Here is a 7,914-nt window from a genome sequence, read left to right on the forward strand (position 1 = left end):
CAGACGGGAATTTGAGGTCACGCGACCGAATAATATTTTTATCTTTTTAATGTTTCTTATTCTCCGGTGTTTCATCAGAGGGAGCCCTCCATGCCGGGGGGCGGCTGTGGACTCCGGGGGCTGTGGCGCCTTCTCTCACTGGGGTCCGCTCCTTTCTGGTGGGTGGGGGTCCCAGTTGGCCCTCTCCCACTAGTTGGGATGCGGGGCTGTGTTGCTGGTGCCTGGTGCCGGGGTCGACGGCTGCCTCCTGGTGCGGATGGCTCCCTGAGACAGCGCCTCCTAAATTTTTGTTCTACTTTTACTTGTACATTTTTGTTCTGGTCTACCCGTGCTCAGTCACTCTTCTTAAGTATGTGTGAGCTTGTGGGTTTGCATGTATATGTGTGTGTGTGTGTGTGTGTGTGTGTGTGTGTGTGTGCGGGTGAGTGGGTGGGTGTGGGTGGGGGGCGGTACTGATTTTTAAACTGATATGTATAGCACTTTGTGCTACAGTTTTTAATGTATGAAAAGCGCTATATAAATAAAGATTATTATTATTATTATTATTATTATTATTATTATTATTATTATTATTATTATGAATTATGCAAATTACGATCAATGATGAATCGGCTGCATCCGGTGCGTTTTGAATCTAATTAGCAATCGGTCGGATGTTACCGAGCGGTTTCCTGCAGGATTCTTCAAATATTATAAAAACGACGCGAAATACTGAAAAACGGCCAAATTCTGTGGCACTTTTAAGGCTTATTATCCCCTTAACTGTCTGGCACTGAAAGAGTTAAGTTTACAAATTGACTAGAAAATACTTTGGGCTGATGAGTTAGAGCTGCACTGTGTTCAACAGTGTCTCCAATATCTGTCAGGCTCAAAGAAAGACACACAGACAGAACAAATAGTTTGTCAAAATATGTGTGAAAACTGGAAAAAATCTAAATCTTATCAAGTGTAATTTTCTCATTTATAGCCAAAATGTCTCATCACACTTAAAACTAGAAAAGCACTCAGAGAGCGCAGACCTCCGCCAAGGCAGATCCCCCCCCGCCGATCACCACCAAAATTTAAACAGTTGTTCCTTGTGCCAGTATCAACATTTCCTGAAAATTTCATCCAAATCTGTTCATAACTTTTTGAGTTATCTTACGAACAGACAAACAGACCGACAAACCCCGATGAAAACATAATAAGACATAATCACCTAAAGAGTAATTTTTCAGTGAGATATAAAAACTTATTTTTAAGCAATAGATCTTGAAAAATCTTATTTCAAGAAATCTTACCAAGATAATTTTCACTTGTTTCACTGGCAGATTTTTTGCTTAATTCAATTTTTTTTTTTTGCTAAATTCAAGCAAAAAAAAAAAAAAAAAAATCTGCCAATTGAATGGAAGGCCTAGGCAGATCAACCCCCAGATCACTATCAAAATGTAATCATTTGTTCCTTGTGTCAGTATCAACATTTCCTGAAAATTTCATCAAAATCCGTCCATAACTTTTTGAGTTATCTTGCTAACAGACAAACAAACAAACAAACAAATAAACAAACAAACCCCAATGAAAACATAACCTCCTGGGTGAAGGTAAAAATAAGTTCTTATATCTCTCTGAAAAGTTCCTCTTTAGGTGATTATGTCTTATTTTAACTGTGATGAAATATTTTGACTAGAAACGCACTTGGTAAGATTTAGATTTTTTCCTGTGAAACTAAACTGTTATAATTATTAACGCCCAATGTATGTGTTTTGTGACAAATTCATGACAACTGATGAACCTTACCGACCTATATGTACAATAATGTTCTTGCTCTGTGCTTTATTTTTACTCCTCATTGTCACTGTCTTTTCTGGAATAAAGCTCTCGCACAATTCAACACATGGACCATAATAGACCATTAAAAATACATTTACAAAGCTATGAAATGTAGTGAGGACAGACCTATCCATTAGTGATGTGCAATTGTAAACAGTACACACAAAAAGACACAGTGTAGGTTATATAGTTTTTTTTGTGTGTGTGTTTTTTTCAAATATTTACAATGTGTTTATTAGTGGATGTGCAGTGTTGCTATTTTCTGGCCATTTGGCAGCAGATCACAACACTCTGATCCTTGTGCCTTTCTTCTGTACGGCCATATTCCCCCTCTTTGCGCTCAGCACAATTCTCCCTCAGCCACAAAGGCCTCATAAGTGTGCTTTCTCTTCTCGTGATGGAAACCACAACACTGGCTCTCTTGCCTAATCGTCTGACATGCCATATCTCTGTCTGGAGTGGCCTGTGGGGCTGGAGATGGGGGAGAAGGTCTGTTCGTTCAGATGTAGAGGCTGTTGACAACCTGCGGGAATTACTGGCAGCAAAGGAGGAGGGGGAGGGGTTCAAGGGATGCTGGGAAGAAATGAGTCGAGAAGTAAAATATAGGGGCATAAATGAACTGATGGGAAAGCTTGAGACACTAAAGTGTAAATACAACATCCCGAACCACAATGTATACAGTGTGCATCTATCTGATACTGCTGCACTGAGCTATAGCTGACCCCAAAGAGTCACAGACGCTGTTTGTTGCAGCAAAGAAACCAAAGAAACATATCTATGTCTGCTTAGATCTATAGTCAGTATCATGAGGGAGCATGTACAGGGTGGGGAAGCAAAATTTACAATGAACATTTAGTTGTTTTTTCTCAGCAGGCACTACATCAATTGTTTTGAAACCAAACATATATTGATGTCATAATCATACCTAACACTATTATCCATACCTTTTCAGAAACTTTTGCCCATATGAGTAATCAGGAAAGCAAACGTCAAAGAGTGTGTGATTTGCTGAATGCACTCGTCACACCAAAGGAGATTTGAAAAATAGTTGGAGTGTCCATAAAGACTGTTTATAATGGAAAGAAGAGAATGACTATGAGCAAAACTATTACGAGAAAGTCCGGAAGTGGAGGAAGCAACAAAAAACGTACCAAAGCTTTTATTAAAGCTCTCAAATCCAAAATCCTAAAGGATCCAACCAAATCCACGAGAAAAATGGCAATTGAACTTGAGGTAGACAACAAGACCGTTAGAAATGCAGTAAAATATGATTTGAAGTTAAAATCTTACACAAGAACACCAAAACACTTGTTGACAACAGCAACAAATCCAACTTTAGCAATTTTTGGGAATCATGTTCATGGCCGCCTTCTAGCCCAGATCTAAACCCTCTGGATTATGCTATTTGGGGCGTTTTAGAACATACTACCAATAGAACATCACACAGCAATGTCGACTTTCTTAAAGATACTATTAAAGAAGAATGGGAGAAGTTGTCACCTGAATATTTGAGGAACACTTGCGCAAGTTTCAGGAAGCGTGTGAAGGCAGTTATTGAGAAAGAAGGAGGACACATAGAATAAAAACATTTTCTATTATGTAAATTTTCTTGTGGCAAATAAATTCTCATGACTTTAAATAAACTAATTGGTCATACACTGTCTTTCAATCCCTGCCTCAAAATATTGTAAATTTTGCTTCCCCACCCTGTATGTGTTACTGGAAACTGACACTTAGTAATAATTATGATGATAGATTAAGATTAAAAGTAGTAAAACCAGTGTAATGTGAAGTCTGTCTGTCTATCTATCTATCTATCTATCTATCTATCTATCTATCTATCTATCTATCTATCTATCTATCTATCTATCTATCTATCTATCTATCTATCTATCTATCTATCTATCTATCTTTGTGCTGCCACAAACAACTAATTTTCTAACGATTAATATTTCGACTATTTTTTCGATTAGTCGACTATTCTAAACAACTAATTAAAAAAAAAAAAATCAAGTGTTTGTTATTTTGTTGTGTCCATTTTATTTTGAATACAACTCAAGGGCCAAGACATAAAATGTCAGTTGTACCATGGCAAATTTAAACAATATAAATAACTTAAATATTACCAAACAAAAAAATTACAAAGTGGGATGTTTTCCACATTCCAAAAAATATATACAAAAAATTGCGCAAACTTATTCAAGTAAATGACTAGCTATATCAGTCAAAACTAAATATTATTACAATAGGCCATTATAATTTCCAGAGAGTATTTGCGTAACAGTGCAAATACAGTGTTTCCTGTGGAATTGATCTCTTGGTGTGACATTGTGTAATCGGGGAGGGGTCTTGTAAGTTCAAAATGACGCAGCCTCCCAGATTTGTCAGATGATATGACATATGTCCTCATTCCTACTTTGTACGTGCCGCGCAAACCACAGAAGTGAAAGTGAAACTTAACGCTTGTTTACCTGTTCCCTACCTCTTGAATTTTCGCAAACTTTCATTTGAGGGGGCAGGACTTTGCCTGCATAGATTCCCCAAGGTGCTGCAGCCATAGATAAATTGGCATGATGACTAAAAAAACTGCCGTTGACTAATTTTTATGGTCAGTTACGTCGACTATTTTAACTAATCTTGGCAGCACTAATCTATCTATCTCTGTCTGTCTGTCTGTCTGTCTGTCTGTCTGTCTATCTATCTATCTATCTATCTATCGGAATAAGGCCTTTCTGTGTGGAGTTTTCATGTTCTCTCCATATTGTCCTTTGGTTTCCCTCACCATCAGAAGCATGTATGCTAGGTTAAGTATCCTGTCAGTGCCCTTGATCAGGAGTTGTTCCCTGGACATCTTCACTGCTAACCCACTGCTCCTTGGGTTAAATGCAGAGGTTGAATTTCCCTATGGGGATAAGAGGATCCTCCAGTTTCCACGCGCCATTGAAAACAGGTGCATATACGTCAAATCTCCTGTCAGTGCCCCTGATTATGGTGATGATAACGATCTGGAGTCGGTCCCCGAGCACCTTCGATGACGGCTCACTGCTCCCAATGTGTGCTATGTGCTAATGCTGATGCTAATACCAAATACTATGTATATTAGAAAGAGATAGAATTTCCCTACAGGGACAATAAAGTGAGTTCACCTTTAATCTTGTAACCTTTCAAAAGTAAATGATCACTAGAGTAAGTGGGAAAATCAGTGTTGCTACTAGCAGCAGGTAGGATAAGTTGTTTTTTTTTTTTAACGACAGTGTTAATACTTTGCTTTTAAACACTTTTCTACCACTTGAACAAACCAAAACCCAAAGAAAGGGACAAAAACACATTGTAAAAGCAAAGGCAAAGACTTAGCTATAGCAGTCAATCTTAGGACCCAACACGTCAATAGTATCAAAAAGGCTGAATGCCTTAACTGAAAGGGGAAGCTCTTGTACCAGACTCTACACACCTAGAGTCTGCTGCAGGGGAGAAAGAAGTCAAACTGATTCTTTTTTCCATCACAGCGGAGGTAGACTTGCTTTGTAAAAGTTTATAGCCTGCTGTTATCTTTTGCTAAATGAAATCTCTTAAACCGATACATGAAGCCACAAAGGTAAGATATTCCATGTTTAAAATTGCCTATAAACCATGGTGATACTTTGATCGTAAAACATTTATTTTATGTCATCTGTAACCAAAATCGCTCCTGCTGCCACTTGCGTTCTGACTCACCTGTCATCTTAGTGAGTCCTCAATGTCAATTTTACAAAACCTTGAAAATAAACTGTGTGGATGTGAGTACATTGGACAACACGGTGTTTTTGACTGTTAGCATTAATAGTGTGCGAAAATGAAGCTATTTCTTGAGTGGATATCTAAAATAACACTGTCAGTTTACGGAACACTTTACAAACAAACTGACATTTTTGTGTCAGGATGTTTGTCTAACTGCCTGTCACCCACACATGTACTTCCAAAGACAAGCAATCAACTAAAAATAAAGCACTTTGAGCTAAAATGCAGAAAAATAAGACCTTAACTGTAAATTAAATGGTCAGTGTCTTTCCAGTGGAACTTTCTTAAGGCTGTGGGTCACACTTAAACTCTATCATTTTAATTAACGCAACAAATGTTCCCTGTCATATGGATAACCTCCCTCAGTGGAAAAGATTTCAGATTGGCCTTCAAATTAACTTCAGTAATAATGGGAATAAAATAGTTTGGCATTAGAGCTTATTTCAGATTCAGAACATTTTCTGCAAAGGTCACGTCACCTTTAATTGAACAGAAAAGAACTATTATTGCCGTAATACTTGATTGAAAAGTTCTTAACAGTAAGTCTATCATCTGTTTTACATACTTCAATGTAGAACTTTGACATAAGTTGGCTTTAGACGAATGTAAAAAAGACAATTCTTCAACATCACTTCTACATCCATAGAGCTGGACTGAGTATCCCAAGCTACCGAGCACATTTTTAATCCATTAAGACCCAAACAGCTACTGGTAACTAAAACTGTCTACTGATGTAAAATGTTTAATAACTTCAGTACCACTAAACCCATCAATGTGTGTAAATAATTGGTGTAAAATGCAGTTTGTCATCTTTTTATGGTCATCAGATATGATCCATTTGGATGTTCAGAGGCTCCGTAGTTACCATGGAAACACTGTCAAATTCTACAACATTGATTCACCAGTAAAACCCATGAAGTTTGATAAATGACAGTGGTTGTAGACACTTGTTTTTACATTCAGATGTTGATATCTTTGTTGAAAAAGTCACTTTTTCTTCAGTTTTCTCAGTTTCTGATATCCTCCTGGGACCCAGCAATGCATTTTTGTCCTCTGTAGGGGACGAAAGTTTGACAGTTTGACTTTAAAAAAACATGCTGTCCATTGCAAAGGACATTCCATTATGAATAAATAAATAAATAAGAATAATTTTAAAAATGTATCTGAAAAAACTGTTGCATTATGCAGTTTCCAATTAAGACAATTCTTTAATGTAAAAAAACTAAACATTTTCACTTTCCTGGGTCTCAGGAGGATATAGTAACCATGAATTTTAATCTGAGCTTCTCTGTATAATTTTTATTCTGTTGCTTTTATTTGATAGTGGTTTATTGTTCTTATTTTTTGTTGTTTTTAACTGTATGGCTTTTTATGTTTTGTTTTGTTGTTTTTTTTAATCTATTCTTGTATTTTATTATTTTATTTTGATTGTAATTATTCTTCTGTTCAGCACTTTGGTCCACTGCAGTTGTTTTAAAGTGCTTTACAAATAAAATGGGATTGAATTGGATTTATGAACATCCACATTATCAGCCAATTAAATATGGGAAAATACCTGATTTTCATGAAAAAGCACAAAATTCTTAGGGTGAGATTATAATAAATGCTGATAAATCACTTAAGAAAGCTTAAATAGATACAAAAATTCATTTGGGAAGTGACATAAAAGTAGCACCTTGTCTTTATGGGTTAAATCTCAACAAAAGTTCAACAGTCCAGAACTCTAGCCATTTTTCTTGCATCTGCAAATTCTCTAACTCAAGCCAAAAGGTCATTAAGGGTTTTCCCTCAGGGTCGCTTGTAATGGCAGTCCAGACATTACAGAAAAAGATCAGTGAGGAGATCAAGCAAGTCAAATCAGTACCTTTTAAGACGGTCAATAGATACAATCACTTCTACTCTGCAACAACAACAACAACCGCAAAGTGTGTCTCTGGGGTGTTTGGTCACAGTGACTCAATAATTACTCCAGCAGGTGCCTTTCAGATCATCTCAGGTGACGATGTATAAAGAAACACGCTGATATGTGGGTTTCTATGACAAGATGTCGAATTTTGCGGTGCCTCCAGCTCTTGACTAAACTCTAGGCATCATTATAGAAAACAAGTGGTTCCAGACACAACAAACCCCGCTCCTCGCATGTATTGTAGCTTATTTTGGCATCGATCCAGCTGATGTCATCATGTCTATGTGTGTACTGATGTCAACATATCAGCTACCTCTATAAATGTGCCACGTTTGAAGTAAATTGAAACAAAATTGATGTTTTTATAGACATGTGAAATTTTGCCCATTATAAGTAAATGGGAGAAAAAAAAGATTTTAAAA

This window comes from Sphaeramia orbicularis, chromosome 3, assembly GCF_902148855.1.
Source record: "Sphaeramia orbicularis chromosome 3, fSphaOr1.1, whole genome shotgun sequence".
Lineage (NCBI taxonomy): Eukaryota > Metazoa > Chordata > Actinopteri > Kurtiformes > Apogonidae > Sphaeramia > Sphaeramia orbicularis.